This window comes from Stenella coeruleoalba (genome assembly GCF_951394435.1).
Source record: "Stenella coeruleoalba genome assembly, chromosome: X".
NCBI classification, from domain to species: Eukaryota; Metazoa; Chordata; class Mammalia; order Artiodactyla; family Delphinidae; genus Stenella; species Stenella coeruleoalba.
In genome coordinates this window covers 13,924,943-13,945,348 of record NC_137152.1, presented here as the reverse complement: position 1 = coordinate 13,945,348, position 20,406 = coordinate 13,924,943, and the positions used below count along the sequence as shown (strand labels likewise).

The 20,406-nt window shown below is 48.7% G+C and overlaps 1 protein-coding gene across 3 annotated transcripts in view; it reads left to right on the top strand.

Annotated features, from left to right (window-relative positions):
* Window positions 1-570: 570 nt before the first annotated feature.
* RAI2 (retinoic acid induced 2) overlaps window positions 571-20,406 on the top strand; it is a 60,206-nt gene continuing 40,370 nt past the window's right edge. For 2 of the 3 annotated variants that reach the window (XM_079910691.1, XM_079910689.1), the window contains exon 1: window positions 851-1,226. The gene's annotated coding sequence lies outside the window, so the exon portion shown is untranslated. Of the gene's footprint in view, window positions 632-850; window positions 1,227-20,406 lie in introns of those variants that run through there. The other variant, XM_079910690.1, reaches the window with a different exon arrangement.

Here is a 20,406-nt window from a genome sequence, read left to right as displayed (position 1 = left end):
GTGAGAAGGATCTCCGACCTGTATCACAATTGGCATTTTAGGAGGTGGTCGCTGGGCCCTCACCACCTCTCCGGCCTCCATCCACCAGCCACTTCCTCCCTCCTGGGCTATGTTCTCTCTCCTCTGCATCCTGGGGTCTGAAATGGTCCCCAGCCCGCCGGGAGGCAGCAGGGTCCCCGCTCCGCCGGCTCTCCCCGGCGTCGGCCCCGCCCCCCGCGCCCCGGCACCCCTTCCACCCGCCACCCCGCGCCTCCGACAGCCACGCCCTCCCCGTGGGCGAGATCACCTGTCCCTCCTCCGCCGCCGCCTCCTCGGGTACCCTTTCGCCCCCCTCCTGCTCCCCCTCCTCCGCCACCTCCCCCAAGCCCTCCCCTTCCCCGCCTCCTCCCACCCCTCGGTGTATATAGTAAAGGCCGGGCGCCGCACGCAGACACACTCGTCTGGACACAGGCGCACACACGCTCACGCACGACCGGCAGCAGCGGCGGCGACAGCAGCTCGGTGACAGCGGCGACGGCAGCTCCCACCGCTGCGCACCCCCTTCAGGCCGCCGGCGGCGAGGCCAGACCGGAGAGTTCCCGCACCCGCGACCACCCCTTGGCTTCCTGGAGGCGGCGGCCGCGATTGCAAGGTAGCGGCCGCGACGCCCCCGTGCGGGCCGGGGTACCCCCCCCCCGTGCCCTCCCCGCGCGGACCTGCCACCGGGACGCAGGGGGCGCGCCGGGCTGGGCGCGCCTGGCGGGGCCCGGCGCCCGGGGAGGGGCCTGCTCCCGGAGGCAGGACGGCGCCCGGAGGCCGGGGCCAGCGGGGAGGGCCGGGCGGGGGCGGGGACGCGAGCCGAGGCCGCCACCCGCGCGGCGTCCCCGGGCCCCGCTCCTGCTCCCGGCGCCGCGCACTGGCCGGCGGGGCTGGGGCCGGCCGGGGAGGCGGCGCCGGGCGGCGGGGCGGGGGCCCCGAAGTGGGTTTCGGGCCGCCACCGGCGCTGGCACCGGGCGCAGAGGGCGGCGCGCGGCGGACTCCGCGCCCGGGCATCGCACCCGGGCCGCCTTCGGCTCTGCCGCTCTGCCCTGGCCCGGAAAACCCGGCGCCTTCCAGGCCCTTCGAAAGATGGATTCTGTTGACGTATCTGGCGGCCCTGGCGAGCAGGGTGGAAAGTTGGGTTTTGCCAGATCTCACTGGGCTCGTCTTTGTGACGCTCGGCCAGCCCCGCATCCTTCCGGAGCTGGGTGAGTGTGCGTCGGCGCCCCGCGAGCCTTCGTGCCCCCCAATGCCCAGACCCGGGGTGGCCGCACCAGCTCGGGCTTTCTGCCATGTTAGGCACCGAGCAGCCTTCTCGCTGCATTTTTGCGTGCGTTTCAGCGGTGCCTTTTGCTGCGGAGGGAGTTCTTGCCTTCCTCCGCGTTGGCTTTTTCGGGGTTGGGGTTATGCTCTGTGTGTTTGCTTGTTTGCCGTTTAAAGCCCGACTATTGTTCAGGATAAGCTCCGCCTGGGTGGGGAAATGGCATCCCACCACAGTTGCCGGCGAGGGGGTAGAAATGTTGCCAAACAGCTGCTGCTTTGTTTTTCCCTGTCAGAAGTCCCTGGAGTGGGTTTGGGGCACGACGGATGGATGCAGAGAGGGATGGGGCACGGAAGAAGAAGGTGGCTGTGGAGGAGCGAATTGTCACCCACCCCAAGGCACGCAGTCAGCTTCCCTCTCTGCCTGCCAAACTTTTATGAATATTCCTTTTGTGATGGGGGAAGCTTAATGAATTCAGCCCAGTTTTCCAGGGAAAAGCAACCCGGCTTTAACAATGGTTTGAGAACTTAATCAATGAGAAAGGCAGGGGGAGGAGGAGGAGACGCTGACACCGTATCGGGGATGTGGCTGCTTCTTACAGAGTCAGGTAGGGGAGAGGTGGGCAGGGCAGGGCGCAGCGCCTGCGTGGCCGCGTTGCCGGAACTGTCAGCAGCTTTTACCTGTGCCCGCTGGAGCCACCCACCGTCGTTAGCCACCTCACGGTCTACCCAGAACTCGGCGACGGGGCTTGAGGGGCCGCTCGCGGCAGTGCGGGGGCGGCCCCCCTCATCTGGCGTTTTTAAGGATGTGTAAATATTTTGCTGAGGATAAGTGACATCAACAGAATGATATTCCGCAGAGCCCGGGTGTGCAGCGATGATAAATAGATACGGCCAAACAAAGTTTTGATAACCGCGGATTCTCAGGCTGGCTCTGTTTCATTTGGGTCTTTGTTTTTGTTGGTTTAGCATTATCTCTCATCCTCTAGTGCGAGCCCTTTATTTAGCTGATTCTTGGAAGCTGCTCTTTAGAACAGAGAGAAAAGCAGCCAGCAGGGAGAAAACAATTCTTAGCCTTGCGTGCATCGGGCAAGGTTTTGTGTGCTTTTCCCAAGGAATCTCCCACCGTTTTCTAGACGTCTCTCTTCCTCCTTTTGCGTCATCAGAATCGTTTGTTGATTGACCAAGAGACTTTTGATAACTTTGAAAATGTGTTGTGATATGCCTTTGTTCCAGTAGAGGGGTGGCAGCATGGGAGGAGGGCAGTGGGGCGCCTAGTGAATGGGAGCTGCTCACCCGAGCAGCATCATGTCCCTACCCACTGTTTTGTCCTCGGTGTTTTCTTCTCAAAGGGGAACACAGGGAGCTGTGCTACTTTCTGAAGGCGGGGTGGCTGGAAGGCTATAAGCCCGGTAGCATCCCGATTTCTCTGCCCCTTGGAAGCCCAGAGAAGCCACCTACCCCCCACCCCACACACAATATCCTGTGAATGGGCGCTTCCGCCTCATTCTAACAGATGCCCACTAGAGACGTCGACAAGGTGGCCAGGCACCACGAGCCAAGTCAGACTGGATCTTGGGGTACTGGCTGCTTTGGCACCAGCCCATGGTACCATTCGGCCCGCCAGAGAGGTCCTTTATCATGCAAAGAAGCCCCAGACCTCCACAGGTGAGTTTTGGCCCAGGAAAATCTGCCCGTCTCAGGAACAAATGAGAAAACAGCTTTCCAGGTGATGCCAATTGCCAATATGCGAACTCGGTTGATGGGCATTCTGGTCAAGAACTGTAAAATAAATGAATAAATGTCTTGTAGCCAGAAAACAGAGCCACCAAGACAGGACCCCTGAAATGGAAAAAAATAAGAAAAGAAAGAAAGAAAAAGGCTGGAAGGTGTGTGACGAGGTGTTGCTGGAAGCGCTATAGCACCAGAAGACCAATATAGCCCTAGCTATAATGACCTGAAAACTAGATAGGACTGGTCTTCCCAGAACCATCTGACCCAGAGTGGAGGTATTCTGTGTGTGCAGACATCCACACACAGTGTGCTCTGAATGTACAGGAAGAAAATAGCAAGTGTCTATTCTCTGGCTCCTCCTGTAACCTTAGATTCAGGGAAGGAGGGTAGTGGAGGGAAATAAGTCAAGAAGGAAATTAACATTTGTTGTTGCCCTCTGTCTGCCAGACACTTTACATGTGGGAAACCATGATGTAACAGAGGCATTATTTTACAGATAAGGAATCTGAGGCTCAGAGAAATTTCCAGTTGAGTGTCTGATTCCAGACTTCGGTGGTTATGACTTAAAGGGGCAACATGTTCCTCTACCCTTCCCCCAAGTCTCTTATTTATTTCTCCCGGAGACCGGAGTCCTCAGCCCCTACCAAATATAGTACCTAACTGGGGGAGGGGGGCACCAGTGAGGCAGCCCAGCCACCCAGGGTACATGCTTATGTGCCAAGTAGATAGACCCCAAATAGCCCTTAACTATTTCAGATGCAAAGACTGTGCCTTTTCGTCTTGGAATTCCCAACACCCAACCGTTGCTTAATGAATGAGCGTTGAGTGACTAAATGATGGAACTGATGGAGTGAATGGTGGTGGGAGGGAGCTGTAAGTTATTATCAAGGGAGACCAGCAGGGAGAAATCCAGAGATTTGTGTTTGGTTGGGGTCTCGGAGCGCCTGGTGTCATGCTGCAGTTCTAGCCCTGGGTAGTTCCAAGCCGACGAGCCCATGTGAGATGAGCGTTAGCGTTCCCACCTTATACACGAGGAAACTGAGGATGAGACAGATTAAGTAATTAGCCCGAGGTCTATGGTGGGCCCAGAGGGTAGGTAAGGTATTTCTGACTCTTAACCGTCTCAAATAAATAAACTCTAAATAAAGATAAGGTGGGTTCTTGCTCCGCAACTGCACCATCAAAGCAAGTCTTTTAGCCCCCTTCCAACCAGATGGTGGCCTTTAACCCCCTAGAAATTCTGGGGCCACTGGGAGAGCCAGGATTTGAATCCACATATGAGGTGTTTCTGACTCTGCTGCCTCCATGATCAGAATGTGAGGGGGACCTCAGAGAATGAGGCTCTTGAGGAAGGGGAAAGATGGCTAATTGCGCTCTCCCGTGCACAAAAGCCTGCGTGGGACCCTGAATTAAGCTTGATTTGGGGATCAGGGTGACATCCTTGCTGCAGAGTTGGCAGCGCTTGTCTCTGGAGAATGCCTCTGATTGCCGCTTCTCCCTCCCACCTGACCGTCTGCCCGGATGCCCATCATCTCATTTTTACCAGACTCAAGGCGTCTCCTTTGTGGCTCGCGATTTCTGATGAGCCTTTCAAGGCTGCCGCTCTGCTGTGTTCTGACGGCAGCTGCTGAGGAGGTGATTTGGGCGGCCACGTTAGTACTTCTGGATTTCGCACATGACCCTCCTTCTCTCTCCAGCCAAGAACACTCATAGGAACACACATGCACGCGCAGACGCAGGCGCACGTAATTGGATCATGTTTCTGTATCTGCTTCACCAAATTAGATTGCAAACCCAGAATTGTTATTGAAAGAACATACGTGACTTTGGTGATCTTCTGTCCCAGCCCCTGCCTTAAAGAGATCCGAAGAGCTAAGATACAGGCTGCTCAAGCAGCAGATGCCTTAAGTAATGATTGTACTCGCCGGCCTTGGGCAGCCCGCAGCCCCGCACCATGTCGGCATGGGCCCTGGGCCTTTCGTAAGAGCCCATTTTAATCTCCGCTTAGAGGTAGGGCTGGGCTCCTAGAACATCCCAATCCTTGCAGTTCCCATTTCTGCTGTAATTCTTATCGCCCATCCTGCTCTCACACGTCACTGTTCTTTCCACAGCTTTTTTGGTCTTTCAGCCCAGCACTGTCTAATAGAACTTTCTATGATGACGGAAATATACTATACCTGCACCATCCCGTATAGTGGCCACTAGTCTCATGTGGCTTTTCAGCGGGTGGAAAGGTGGCTAGTCCAAAGCAGGGTATGCTATGACGATAACATACGCACAGGATTTCCAAGACTTAGTACAAAGAAGGAATGCAAAATAGCTCATTAATAATTTGTATATTGATGACATGTTAAAATGATAATATTTTGAATATATTTGTTAAATAAGCTAGCGTTAAAATTAATGTCACCTGTTCCTTTTAATCTTTTTAACGGGCCCACTAGAAACTTTAAAATTGCATACGTATTTCTATTAGGCAGCTCTGCTCTACCAGCCTGTGCCTTCAGCCTCATAGCACCTCCAGAAGTTTTGGGGGGCATAAACGCCCTCCATCCCCGTGGCAGGTGGGAGGCATGGGACTGACTCAAGAGCCACAACAGTCTGGCATCAGGCGACTTTGATTATCAGTAGCTAAGGTGCCATTTTGCGTGTTTGCTCAGTCACCTTCCGTGAGGAACGTGGGCTCCTGAAACTGAATGGAGATGAGAGAGCAAGACAGGGGTGGGGTGGGCAGGGCTGGCCGTCCTTTCCTCCAGCCCAGGCCAGTGTCCTTGCCCCCTGGAGAGCTGTCTCCCTCCTGAGCGACTGATTTCCTTGACACCTGCTCTAATAATATCCTTCCTGGGGATGTGTGTTTGGAGAACAGTGTCCCCAGTAGGCAGCCTTGTGCTGAGCGTGGGTTATTTGGGTCTGGGGCCAGTCTTAAAGAAGAGAAAGGAAAAGAGGGGGACGCACATAGTCATTTCCTGACAGCTTGATGAAAACAAGAGCAAGGGAATAAATGCAGTTTCTGCGAGAGAGACAGGATGAACACCAGGAAGGCCAGTTTTACACACATGTGGTACCACCGATGAGGAGCCCTGAGCAAGGGGCAGCTCAGGAGGGCGGGGGAAGGCTCACAGCAGGCACTGCGGTCTTCCTGGGCCCTACCCTGGGCCCTGGGCATGGCCCGAGGAAACAGAAAGAGCTGGAATAATGAACTTGGGGCTTCGGTGATTTATAGGTCAGGCGCCTGTGGCTCTGGCTCCTGAGGGGGCTGCCCCCACAGGGGACCCTTGGCTGACCTCCTGGAGCTCCTCGGAAGGAGCTGGTTTTGTTTCCCATGGCAGAAGCAGACTGTTTACTGGAGCACAGGAAGAATCCGACATTCTGGCGAAAAATAATTCATTAACAGCCAGGGTATTACCAGTTCCCTGGAAAAGCTCCTCCAGCTGCACTGTAGCAACTGTTCTTTCTCAGCAGCGGAATTGGGCCTCACTGGCAGCCAAGGCTGGGTATGCTTTGGCGTTTTTGTCATTGCTGTTATTTTTGCCTTTGTGTGTTTGCCTACTTTGGCCTTATAATTCACGGAAAGGAACGGTGGCCTGGAAGGGTCGAAATGCTATAGCTGTCAGCCATTCTTCCCTCCACGGTTTTAGCCTGGAAGCTCTAGGCCAACTCTAGGAACACGCTTTTTTTCCTGCCCGAAGCCCATCCTCATGCTGGGGACACCACACAGCCACACAGAATGTTCTAGAACTAAAGGAATTTTAGAGAATCTCAGCACCTGCTCTTAAGACTTTATGGAAACAATTGACTGAAGGACTCCCACACCCACCTCACACACACACACACACACGCGCGCGCGCACACACACACACACGCGCACACGCACACACACACACACACACACACACACACACACAGTGGGGCCACAAAGTGTGTGATTCATCATCCCAGTTTTGAGGGTATTTGGAAAGCCGTGCAGGCATAACCAACAGAATGGGCTGCATGTTTTGTTCACTAAAGAATGATTGAATCTATAGTAAATAAAATAGAATGATTCAGAAAGCTTTTTATGCTCTGGAAAAATCTGCTTAAAAAAAAGGGGGGCTTTGTCTGCTTGTTTGCTTTTTAATGCCTCATGCTCAGAAATGTGTACCCAGCTAGCAAGAAATGGGAAAGAATGGCATTTCCTTGGTTTAGTTCTTTAAAACACTAATTGCAGGTTAAGTAAGATGCAGTGTATTGATTTTGGTTTTGTATGGAATGTAACTAGATAATCATTTTATTTTATGAGATATTAATTTCCATCCATTTAGACTGATGAAATATGCATTTAAAATGCACCCTGCCTAGCTCCACCATCATCACAGTATTTCTTTGATGTTCCCAGATTCAGATTGAGAACCTGTTTCATTTATTTGGAAAGGAGTAAATATGTCCTTAGTAAACATATATGTAAGCCAACCTTAGATTTCAAGGAAAATGGGATTTTCCTCCTTTGATGACTGCCAAAGATACAAATATCGAAGGCCAAGCGTATTTGCCTTTATCTAGAGCATGGTTTCTCCACCTTGGCCCTGTTGACATTTTAGGCCAGGTCACTCTGCTGCGGGGCTGCCGTGTGCCCTGTAGGCTGTTTAGCAGTATCCCTGGCCTCCACCCACCAGATGCCAGAAGTGTTGCCCCCCTCCCCACCCCAGTTGTGGCAGCCAAAAATGTCTCCAGATCTTGCCAGATGTCCCCTCTGGGGCAAAATGGACCCTGGTTGAGAACCACTGGTCTAGACCAAGATTTAATAGGTAATTTGTGGCTTTTGGAAATTTTCAGTTTGAAATAATAAAAGACACAATTTCCCCCTCTGAATTACATGTACAATTCATGGGGGTGATTAATTAACAGTTGGAAGTGGGTCATGTGCCTGATTTAATTTTAAAGAGGGTGGAAGGGTCTATGAGATTGTATAAGAGATTATACAGAGATTTTTTTTTTTTTTTTGCGGTACGTGGGCCTCTCACTGCTGTGGCCTCTCCCGTTGCGGAGCACAGGCTCCGGATGCGCAGGCTCAGCGGCCACGGCTCACGGGCCCAGCCGCTCCGCGGCATGTGGGATCTTCCCGGACCGGGGCATGAACCCGCGTCCCCTGCATCGGCAGGCGGACTCTCAACCACTGCGTCACCGGGGAAGCCCCAGAGATTTCTTTTTAAGTCAGGTGATCAAATAAGTCATAGGTAATTGGGGGGCACATTGTAACAACTAACAGCTTCTCTGTTTCTTCATGAAGAGAACAGGTTTATTTCTCCCCAATTTCTTTTTCATATGCACCTGATTCCAGGCATGCCTTCAAAGCCACCAGGCATCTTCCTCTACCCCACCCCCTCCCCCCACTGTCATTTCTCCTGTAGCATCTTAAGCCTGAGCCAATTAATTTAGCCCTTTAGTGTACTTGGGAGAGCTCTGCTCATAACACTGTAATAGACTCATTTCAGATCGTAGCAGCGCTTTACCCACCACTCATTTGTGTGTTTTCCAGCACTGTTGAGAGAGAAAGTCAATGGTGAGGAGATGGAGAATTTTTCAAAATTATTGGACGTTCGAATTCAGGTGGGCCTCACCACCCCTTCCGGTTTTCCCCCCTCTTACACACATTTATTTCCCTGCAGCAGTTCTGCTTGGGAAAGAGAACGGCAGCAGGGCTCCTTCAGCCAGCTCGGTCCTGGTAATGCCTGCAGTCAACAGTAACAGATGGAATGCTGCCGCTGGATGAGCCCTCGGCCATCTTCTTACTGGTGGTCCCTGGAAAGGCTAGAAGGGGGGTGGTCACGCCTTCACGGGGAAGGTGTCATGGGGTTGAACCATTCCCTGCCCATCCGTGGAAATGGGATGGGCGTTTGGGGGACAGAGAGAGAACAGAGAGGTGGATTGCTCGTTCCACAGGACAGTGTCCCAGGACCAAGGCTGCCCTGACAGTCGTTGGAGGGGGATGGGTGTTGGCGGGTGCTCAAGGGTATGGCCAGGTGCTCAGTGCAGACATCACTGGGGGCCACTTCATTTTGCAGCCATCCAAGGCAGGCCGACCTTTTCTAAAGAGTGTCCGAAGGAGTTCCAAGTGTCGATTGTAGAGGGATTCCTTTGCAGGCGTAGCCAGTGAGGAAAGATGGAAAGGTGTGCATGGAGGGGTTGGCCAAGCCAGCAGTTAGACCCTCAGTGGTGAGTTCTAGCCTCCCTCGAAGAGTAGTTTGACTCTTCCTTGTCAGCGTGAAGGAAGAGGCAATGCGCTGGCAGACATCCACCGAGTGCTGGGTCCAGGCAGATAAATAATTGATATGCAGCACGTGACTCTTGGTCATTCTGAATTGCCCAGCCCTTGCAGGGTAGGATTTGGGTGATGGCTGCAACAGTGGGAGAGGAAGCAGGATCATAAATCTGGGCTTTGGAGGCCAGTTTTGTGGTGCAGAGCCCACTGGGGCCACCACTGTGTGCTGCAGAAGCCAACAGACAGGTCCGAGTGGTATGTTGTTCCTCAAAATAATGGCAATGGAAATGGCTGTGAAAAACATTTAGACCCTTGTCATAAAAATGCAAACAGTCTTCCTGCTATAGGGAAAAGCTAAATAAACTCTATTGCAGCTGTATTAAGTAGAAACAGATTTGAAAATCGGGTGTTTTTTTTTTTTCCTGAGACACTTATTTATAGCAGGTTGGGCAAAGGCTGCCACTATCTTTCGCGACTCCGGAAGAGTGTTTTCCAGATGGTCCTTGCTGTTTTTCTCTTTATTAAGCTTAGCTGAACACAGCCTCTCTTGGAAAGGTTCAGAGAAACTGGTGTTATTTTTTTCAGATTACAGTGGCCGTTGATTGGCCAACAAATCAATGGATGGGAATGGATTGAGCCTGTGCCGATGAATTTCCTTTTGCATTTAAAAATAAGAAAAATGTCAAGGAAAGCTCAAAATAGAGGCGCTATTTCCACTGTGTACATTGAAGCTTTGAAAACCATTCAGGACTGCATTTTCTATTAATTTACATTTGCATTTTTTCTCAAATAATGCCCTCCTCTTTGCTAAAACTCTGCAGTGTTACCGTTTCCTTTCCAACATCTAAACAATGTCCAGATACATTTCAGATTGAGCAATTAGCTCTGGCTGCAATTTCCTTTTGTGAAAAAAAGAAATCACTAACCCGCTAGACTAAATATGAAATTATTGAATGTGAAAATATCAATATTTGTTCTAGGATCCTTTGTGGCTTACTTGCATTTTAAGAAGGCTAGAAGAGGCTGATTCTGCCTGGCCTTTCCATGTCAGACACACCCGCGCCAGAAACCTTAAGCCTTGTTTCTGCTCTTAGGAGCTGGGCAGTTGGGTTTGGGGTCATCAAGCCTGATTCTTACAGCCCAAACTGCACAGGGAACCGTTTTGGAAAGTCACATAAACCCGTGATCCCTACAGACCGGGCTTGAGGACTACCACGCCATGTGGGACAAAATTTCTACCCATGCACAGTTAAATGGAAGAAGAGTGAAAATGTACTCAGTCTCTTTTTTAAAGCTAAACCTTTTCCATTTTACAGAGCTTCCCTTTATTCTAAAATGGCCTTTCCCACTTTTCTTAGTGTTAAAGTCTCTTTTATGAATGATGACATTTGTAGTTTAACATCTTTTTTTGACAAAGTCGGAAGTTGTCCAACTCATGTTGGAGCCTCCTTTTTTTTTAATGTTACTCATCCAGAACATTAGAAAGTCTGGGATTCACCCAGGAGGCCTGAGTAGATCAGGAAAGGGAGGCTTTGTTATGATTTCTAAGCCAGAGAACCCAACCTGAGCAAGGGTCCTGCTGCCAGTCCCTTACCTGACTCTTCTGACCCATTACCCACAGAGCTGGCTTTGTCCAGAGTCCATGTGAAGAATGGAAATGCTTCTCCAGAGGAGTTGTTTTTCATTTTTTTTTTTTTTTTTGGCCACACTGCGCCGCTTGCAGGATTTTAGTTCCATGACCAGGGATCGAACCCGGGCTCCCTGCAGTGGAAGCGCGAAGTCCTAACCACTGGACTGCCAGGGAAGTCCCTCCAAAGGAGTTTGAAGGGGAAAACTGGCCTCTTGGACATGATGTCTGAGCATGCAGCCTCAATGCCGGGAGCCTGGACCCTTTATCCCTGGCTCCCCATGTCAACTCTGCTGCCAGTTCACATAGGCTCGACCCACCGTCCTCCTCTCCTCAGCCCTGCCCACCGCTGTCGGGAGCACAGGCCTCAGCATGGCTCACCTGGCAGGATCCTCAGTCTCCTTACTACTCTGCCCCACTCCTGTCTTGCTCCCCCAGCTGCTCTTCCTCTCGCTAAAGCAACCCTCTAACTTTGTCACTCTAGCTCAAGAACATTCAGTGACTCCCTATTTCCTAATTAGAATAAAACCCCATATGAAGTACTATTCCCATTTTCCCAGCCCATTCTCTCCCTCATGACTGCTCTTCAGCACAGAGGATGTTTCCGGGTTGTACAGTTGCTCTTCGCTGTGTGTGTGTGTGTGTGTGTGTGTGTGTGTGTGTGTGTGTGTGTGTGTGGTGTGTGTGTATGTTTTATTGAAGGATAGTTGATTTACAATGTTGTGTTAGTTTCAGGTGTACAGCAAAGTGATTCAGTTGTATATATATATTCTTTTTCAGATTCTTTTCCATTATAGATAATTACAAGATATTGAATATAGTTCCCTGTGCTATACGGTACGGCCTTGTTGTTTATCTGTTTTATATACAGTAGTATGTATCTGTTCATCCCAAACTCCTAATTTATCCCTCCTCCCCCTTTCCGCTTTGGTAATCATAAGTTTGTTTCCTATGTCTGGGAGTCTATTTCTGTTTTGCAAATAAGCTCCTTGTATCATTTTTTTAGATTCCACATATAAGTGATACCTTATGATACCTGTTTTTCTCTGACTTACTTCACTTAGTGTGATAATCTCTGGGTCCATCCATGTTGCTGCAAATGGCATTATTTCATTCTTTTTTATGGCTGAGTAGTATTCCATTATATATATATATATATGTGTGTGTGTGTGTGCGTGCATGCATGTGTGTGTGTGTGTATGCATGACACATCTTTATCCGTTCATCTGTCGATGGACATTTAGGCTGTTTTCATGTCCTGGCTATTGGCAGTAGTGCTGCTGTGAACACAGGGGTGCATGTATGTTTTCAAATTATAGTTTTGTCTGAGTATGTGCCCAGGAATGGGATTACTGAGTCATATGGTAATTCTCTTTTTAGTTTTTTGAGGAACCTCCATACTGTTCTCCATAGTGGCTGTATCAATTTATATTCCCACCAACAGTGTAGGAGGGTTCCCTTTTCTCCACACCCTCTCCAGCTTTTATTATTTGTAGACTTTTTGATGATATCTCGGCTGTGTTTTGTTTGCTTTCTTTATGGGGGGAGGTTTGCAAGAAGGTTACAAGATCTCTCGGGCGTCTTTCTAGATGAAGAACACTGAAGCCTTGAGTCTAATGTAATGGCCCCTTTCCATGGATTGTGACATTAGTGGTTTAAAAGGAAAAAGGAAAAATCTCCACACAAAATGAGGCTCTCCGACTTCAAGAATTGTAGCCTTCCTACAAGTCTTCTTCAGTGCTGCTTCTGGATTAGAATGCCCCATTTTTTGACCTGCCAGCAAATGGGTATTGCTTCAGGATGGCACTGCTGGCTTGTCCTGCTGAAAACAGAGCCACTCCCACAAGCTTCGAAATTTGCAGTCAAAACGTAGTGAAAGGAGTCCATCTTAGCCAATGCAGATTGTCCATTCTATTAGAAAATGTCTCTGATGGTTGCTTATAAAATCATAGTAGCAAGAGTATTACCTATTATTTATCAAGCTCCTGCTATAGCCTGGACAGTTGTACCAGGCGATTTACATTTATTATTTTAGTTCCAGCTCCATAGCGGCCATATGAGGTAGGTGGATGTTATGAGCTTTATTTCATAAAGGAGGAATCGGGGGCTCAGAGACGGTTAGTAACTTACACAAGGTCACACAGCTCAAAGGAGGTGGAACTGGGATTCTCTACAGTGTGGTTCAATAGAACTTTCTGCGATGATGGACATGTCCTACGCTGTCCGATATGGTAGCCACTAGCCGTAAGTCGCTATTGAGCGCTAGAAATGTGACTGGTGTGGCTGAGGCCTGACTTTTTAATCTTTTTCTTAACCATTTTTAACTGTACAGTTCAGTGGTGTTAACTACATCCATACTGTTGTGCAGCAATAACTACCATCCATCTCCAGAACCCTGAGTCTCTGTCCTCATTAAACACTAACTCGCTATTCACCCTCCTCCCAACAACCCCTGGCAACCATCCTTCTATTTTCTTTTTTCTTTCTTTCTTTTTCAGTCTCCCCTTTTCCCTCACATCCCAGCCTCTGGTAACCACCATTCTACTCTATGTTACTATAAATGTGGTTTTGTGGTTTTTTTCAAAATATTCTACATTTAAGTGAGATCATGCAATATTTGTCTTTCTGTTTTAAATGTAAATTACCACTTGTGGCTAGTGGCTACCATACTGGACAGCGCAGCTCTAGAGCGTGCCTGCTTCCCTGTGCCATTCTGCCCCTCTGCTCTCGCTTACGTGCACCTCTCCTGTAACACCCAGCCGCTTTGCGCCTCTCTTCCTCCCTCCCAGCCCGGCACAGCTCCTCCCTTTCTTGGAGGCCCGTAGACCAGTGGTTCTCAAGCTTTAGCGTGCATTAGAATCATCTGGAGGGCTTGTTAAAACACAGATTCCTAGGACCCGCTCCCCGTGCAGGCCTGGAGTGGGGCCCAAGAATTTGCATTTCTGACAAGTTCCCAGGTGCTCCGGGGCTGCTGGTGCTAGGATCTTTGGATGAACATTATCTATCGGGGCTTAAGGACTAATTCCTGCTTCTTAAAGTGGTGTGGCCTGGGGCTTAGCTGTTACCTCCCGGTCCCGCAAGGAGCAGTGGTTGCTGGCTCACATCAGCTGGGAGAATCCGCCTTCCTGCTCCTGTCCTGAGGACCTGGCCCTCTGTCAGTCCCAACTTTACTTGTACCACTGTTAGCTTGGGTCACTCCCTTGTCAGCTGTTCTGGAGTGCCTTCATTTTAACTAGGGGCTCCTTGGGAGGGGCTGGAAAGCCTGGCAGGGGGAAGGAAGAAGTATAATCTCTAGGAATTGCCTAACCACGTAGGGCAGGCCTGGTCGGAGAGGCCCATTTACTGGCCGAGCTGCTGTTCTCTGCAATTAAACGGTGGCAGAAAACTTAAACAGGAAAGAAAAAAAAAAAAGTGAAGCAGGTAAGGCAGACAGGTGACAAAGCTGAGTCCCCCATCCTTGTATCTTCACCCTAATTAAGGTCTTTGTCCATTTTGGAGGGCAAAGGACAAATGCCCTGGGGCAGGATTGGAGGTGAAGTGGTGGGAATGGCCAGGGGGCCAAGAGAGGTCCCTGGAAAGGGTGCTGTCGTGTTGGCCACCTTGATTCTTTTTTTTTTAAATATAAATTTATTTATTTATTTATTTTTGGCTGCATTGGGTCTTCACTGATGCACGCGGGCTTTCTCTAGTTGCCGAGAGCTGGGGCTGCTCTTCGTTGTGGTGCACAGGCTCCTTCTCACTGCGGTGGCTTCTCTTGTTGTGGAGCGCGGGCTCAGTAGTTGTGTCTCGTGGGCTCTAGAGCGCAGGCTCGGTAGCTGTGTCTCGCGGGCTCTAGAGCGCAGGCTCAGTAGTTGTGGCGCACGGGCTTAGTTGCTCCGCAGCATGTGGGATCTTCCCGGCCCAGGGCTCGAACCCGTGTCCTATGCATTGGCAGGCGAATTCTTAACCACTGTGCCACCGGGGAAGCCCTGGCCACCTTAATTCTTGATCTAGCTTTCATCGGTGCTGAGAATGTTGTTCTTGTTAAAAATAAATACACATGTAAAGAAGTAGCTGCTAGGCTGTTCTTCTTATGAGTATTTGTAGAATAAAAAAATCATTTTTTTCCTAAGTGTACACATATCCGTATTTTCTCCCACAGAACCTGAGCTTTTTTTCTTTTCTTTCTCTGTTTCCCCCTCTTTGTTTTGTTTTGTGTTTTGAGAGCAGGAATCATGTGTCTTTTTTTTTTTTTTTTTTTTTTTGTGGCTTGGTCTCAAACCAGCATTCATTCTCTTGAGCCAGGCAGCACTTCCTAAAGTTCATTTTAATCACCATCTAGGACAACCCAACCCTCCGTGGCTCCTGGCAGTATGCTCCGTAGTACTTAGATGCTGATAATATGTTTAATTAAAAAAAATTACAGCTAGGCAACTTTCCCCGTTTGTCCGTTTCCGAAAGCAAGTCTTCAAAGGCATGAACTCAAAGCCTCATTTCTCTTATTTACAGGGGTCTGTTCCCGTTAATCGGTGGTGAAATGTCAAATTCTTGTGCTTTCAGTACTTCCCTCTTGTTTTTAATCACCACCACTCATCCCACCTTCCTCTATTCAACTGGACCCACTCTCAGCTCCATCTCGGACGCTTGGAACACAAAGCTCTTAATCCCCCGACTGTACGGAAAGCTTCTTCCCTTCCTTCAGATCTGTTGCTTTCCCCCCTCTCTGGGATGGCCAGTGCCAAGTGCTCCATTCCTTTTTCCACTTCTGTGGGTGCGGTGGAGATTCCAAGTTCTCCAAACCCATGATGGAGCTGACAGGACAGCATCTGGACAGGAATTTAATTTACATGCTCTCACTTAAACTGCACAGTAATATTTAGAAACAGCTGTTTTCATTTGCAGATGAGGAAACTGAGGCGGCAGAAGGGCAGGTTACGGACGACGAGCAGAAAAGGTGGGCGGGGTCCGGATCATAATGGGTCTTGTAAGCCTTGGTAAAGAACTTGGACTTTATCCTAAGCAGTTTCACAGAAGCCAGTGACATTATTTACTTTACATGTTTTGTTTTTCTCCCTAGTGGAGAATGAACTGGGGCGGGAGGGAAGGTAGACCAAAAAGGCTCCTTTGCAGAAATCCAGGGAGACCAATGGCCTTGACCTTGAGCTGAAGCGGCATGGTGGCTGTGAATGGGGAAGCAAGTGGCGGGATTCCAGAAGCATCTAGGAGGCTGACTCTGTGAGACTTGGCAATGGCTGGTAGAGTAAATTGTGACAACAGCCTGGTTTCTCTCGTTTAGGCCCCTTGATGGGCCAGGAGCGGGGGGAGTTTGGGTACCTGGCTCCCACCCTCCCTTTGTAGCCAGGGATGGGGCGGCCCAGATATAGGCGAGTGGTCAGAAAACCTTGGCCCTGGCCCACGTAATCATATGAGCACCCAGTTCTGAAGGGAATATGATGAAAAGAGTGAATGAACCAGAAAATGGGGGAAGAAAGGAGACCTGACAGACACAGTCAACAGCAAGGAGCACCTTCAGTCAGCAGCTTTAAATACACTTTCCAAGTTCATATGCTTTAAATAGGTCAGAATTTGTAAGCACTGGGGGACATGGGTAATCCTGCTGGTTCAGGCTTTGACTGGGCCCAGCTGGTAGAGAGGAGTTTGGCTGGTGGCCTGCCACCAAGGTGACCAACTGTTCTGGTTGGCCTGGGATTGAGGGGGTTCCTGGGACATGGGACTTTCAGCTTTAAAACCCGGCAGTCCTGGGCAAACTGGGACAAGTTGGTCACCCCACCTGCCGGGGGAGGAGTTGCAGTCTGGACAGCCAGGCTGATCAGGGCCAAAGCAGTGGAGACTCAGTTCAGCCTGGGGACTCGGTATGGGGATGCCACCACAGAGCAGAAAGGGAGCTTGGGAATGGAAAAGGCAAGAACATATCCCGAGCCCTTTCAGATAGCTTCTCTGGGTCTGCATGAAAACGCTTCTCTTAAAATAGGAGGCTGAGCGCTCCATTCTGCTTTCCTGGAAACTAGCCTGTGCCCCGTGCTCCTTAAAATCCTGCCCATGTGGGGATTCAGCCGGGCATTTCCAGTGAACGTTAGGTGAGTGAACAAATTCTCTGGTCCTGCTGGCATCCTGGACTTGCAAGTCCTTAACCAGACGTGGGAAGAGTTAAACTGGGTCCTGGGTGAGCAGAACACTTTCTTTACATAATGTGTTCCTATGTCCAATATAGTTAGAAAGGCCTTTTTATGTTTTTAAAAGCAGCAAAATGCAGAATCATTTGTAGCAGTAGAACATTCAGATCTTCATTTGCAAAGCGACCATAGCCCTCCATTATTCATAACCCTTTTGAAACCAAATGACAATTTTTTTGTCCTCAAAACTTCCCTTCCCCACCCCCATCCCAACTATTTCTCTTCCAAAATAAACCTCAGTAAATAAGCCGACTGAGTGTCCCAAATGGTAGGACAGAGGAGCGCTTGGAATAGGAAACTAACGAAACAGCTCTTTCCTTTGAAGGCCTGGCCTGACACAAGCCTTCCACTCCATTCAGAAATGCAGAGAGAAATGGAGGGTGAGGTGACACTCATCTGCGGACACCAGTGATACCAGGGAAAGGTATCAGAGTCCATTCTTGTGGTGGACAGCAGCAGCAGGAATAAGGAGAAATTCCGTGCGGGGAAATAAAAGAGAAAGAGAAAAATAGAGGAAGATGTGAAAAAAGTAAGGATGAGATTCCTCAGGCCACAAGGCTCAGATAGCATAGGAGCGAGAAAGGACGCAAATGGGACGTGGGTCTGTGGAAGGAGCCTCCAACAATAGCCTGTCTTAAAATGAGTCGGAGAGTGAAAATGAGCTTTGTCGTTTCCCTGTGCCCTTCTGGATCACTTTCTGAGGAGTGGATATTAGTTGTAGCAAAATTGCCTACAGTATATTCTTTCCCAAGCATAAAGGACTTGGTGGGTAAAAGCTGAAATGATAGTATCAGCATTTTAAAAAGGTTTTCTATTTCACATACACTTTAAATAGGTCAGAATTTTTAAGCAGTGAGGGGATAGGGTTTATTCTTTTATTAGCAAAGTTTGACTTCTAAAGCCACTTAGGTGGATGGGAGAAGTCCTAAAAGTTATCCATCACAGATTTTTATTTTCAGATTTTCATCTGAACTCCTAACATACATACAGGAAAGTGCATGTATTATTAAGAGCAGTGCTTGAAGACTTTTCACAAACAGCACACTCACATCACCAGCATCCTGGTGGAGACAGGGGACCACACCAGCTCCCCAAAGCCCCCTGTGCCGTCTTCGTTACCCCTCACCAACAGTAACCACCATCTTCCCACAGCACAGATGAGTTTTGTCTCACACAAGACTTTTTCAAGCAGAGCTTTGTGTATGAGTACCCAAAAAAAACCAAAACAAAAAAAAAACCCAAAACTCCCCGTAATTTTTTTAGGGAGGAGGGCAGAAATTCTGTAACAGTTTCCTTTCTCTAGCTGCTCTGAGTTAGGCCTGTTAAACAGGAAGTTTCTGAGCTGGGGCCCTGATAGCGCAGGGCTTGGGGCAGACTGGTCTCTGCTGCCCAGAACGATGACCAGGCTGCAAGCCAGTTGCCTGCCCTTGGCACCACCTCTGCCAGAGGCAGCCACCGAGCTTGCCTTATCTGCCTCCTTAAAGCCTCTGTCAGATCTTGCCGTGACACGTGTCTGGAGGCACTGGGGACAGCACAGCAAAATGGCCGAAAGTTCCCCGAATGTGTTGGCCTTCTGGAAAGGAAGGCCAGGCACCACTGAAACAGCTTACCCAACAGGCTCATTTTTCTCCGACTTCCAAATGAGAGTGTGATTGATTAATTTCGCTTCCTGGTAGGTTTCGATGTGCTTTCTGCCTCCTTTTCTTGTTGCTGCAGGAAGCAAACAGGATGAATGCAGGAATAAAGCTATGGAACATACATCGTAATGTTTCTGGAGCGGCATCAGAAAAGGACTTATTTGTTCTCCTGGGTTGTGTAGTGCCGAGTGATTGAATGCTCGCCAAGCTGTCAGTTTTATGAAACAAATTCCCTAACCCCCTTGGCCCAGAGCTTTGCTCAGCCTGAGATGGAAAAGAAATAACTTTTAATAGAAAACTCATTGCTAAAATCTAAGATAAGATTTCAGAGTTACTTCTCTCCTAAGAATAAAATGAAATATTGAAGAAAGCATTTGATGGGGGACTCTTAGGGAACGTTATTTCTCAGTTCTTGGTTAACAAACTATGTTAATAAAAATATTTAGACCTTCGTGATGCATAATGCATATTTATTCCTAGTGAGCTGGCCTGTTTGTATACACAGATGTTTCCTGTGGTCCTTCTATCATTGCTTCTACTTTTTCTGAAACAATATTTCTAGCAGGAAACAGAATCTTATGTTAAGATCCTAAGTCCCTCACAGACCCTGTTAGTTCGAGCGAGGATATTTCCATTTCCATATTTGATATTGGTGGGGGAGGGGCGGTAGGAATCTTCTTTTATTCAAAAAACATGGAAGATAATGCATCGAATCTACCGTATTGAGACATTATTAGACAATTATTCCTTGGCTTCTAAATTAGACCTGGCCGATTTATCCGGGCACATTCATTGCTGAAGGGCTGGATGGCTTTTCGGTCTCCGTTCTCACTGTCAGAGGCACCGTGAGTAATGCCTACCCTTTCATACAAACCTTAGGTGTGTTTGACTGGGTTTTGCAGATTTTCCAAGGCATTGTTCTCACAGAGCTGCAGTTTCCTTTCCAGCACCACGAATACTGTGGCAACACAGCTCACCAGCCCAGTTTCTCTGCCAGTCTACGCAGCACTTGGAAATCAATTAAAAATAAAATCCATAGGCCAGCGTGCTGAGGAAGAAAATGAGACTTTACACATCAGCACTTCTCAAAAAAAAAAAAAAAAGATGAACCTGTCTTAATAGAAAAATGGCACAATGCCCTAATGAAAAATTAAGCTTCAGGACTCAGTCCCTAATATCTCAGTGCTGAGCGTGTATTTCCTCCTGTGGCTGCCCCTGCGAGTGAATTCTGAAATAATCAGGCAGTGTGTTGAAATAAGATATCATTCCGCGTGACTATAGCGGTGAAGCATCAGCCTGTCTGGCTGACTTGTCAGTTACTGCCTGGATGCTCGCAGAGGAAGGTTCTGGTTCTTGTGAAGTTTATTTTTCTTTAACATTTTAGTAAATGTGTTTCTCTATGATTATAAAAGTAATAATACTTATTTTAGAAAAGTTACAAGTATAGAAAGGTGACAAGAAAAGAATAAGTATGATTGTTTTTGGTTCTTGTCCTTAAGAGTCTTTTTTTCCTGTGTGTATGTCCTTTATCTCCTCCAGGAGTTTGGAAGATATATTCCGCAATTCAAAGTGTTCTTGTGCTTGAATCGATTCCCACCCCCACCCCAAAACTCTGTTAACATACATTTCTCTAATTATCAATATTAAGAATGAAAAGCCATCTGTTTATTACCCCTCATGTGTGACAAAAAAATTTGGCCTTTTTACTCCCCGCTCTTC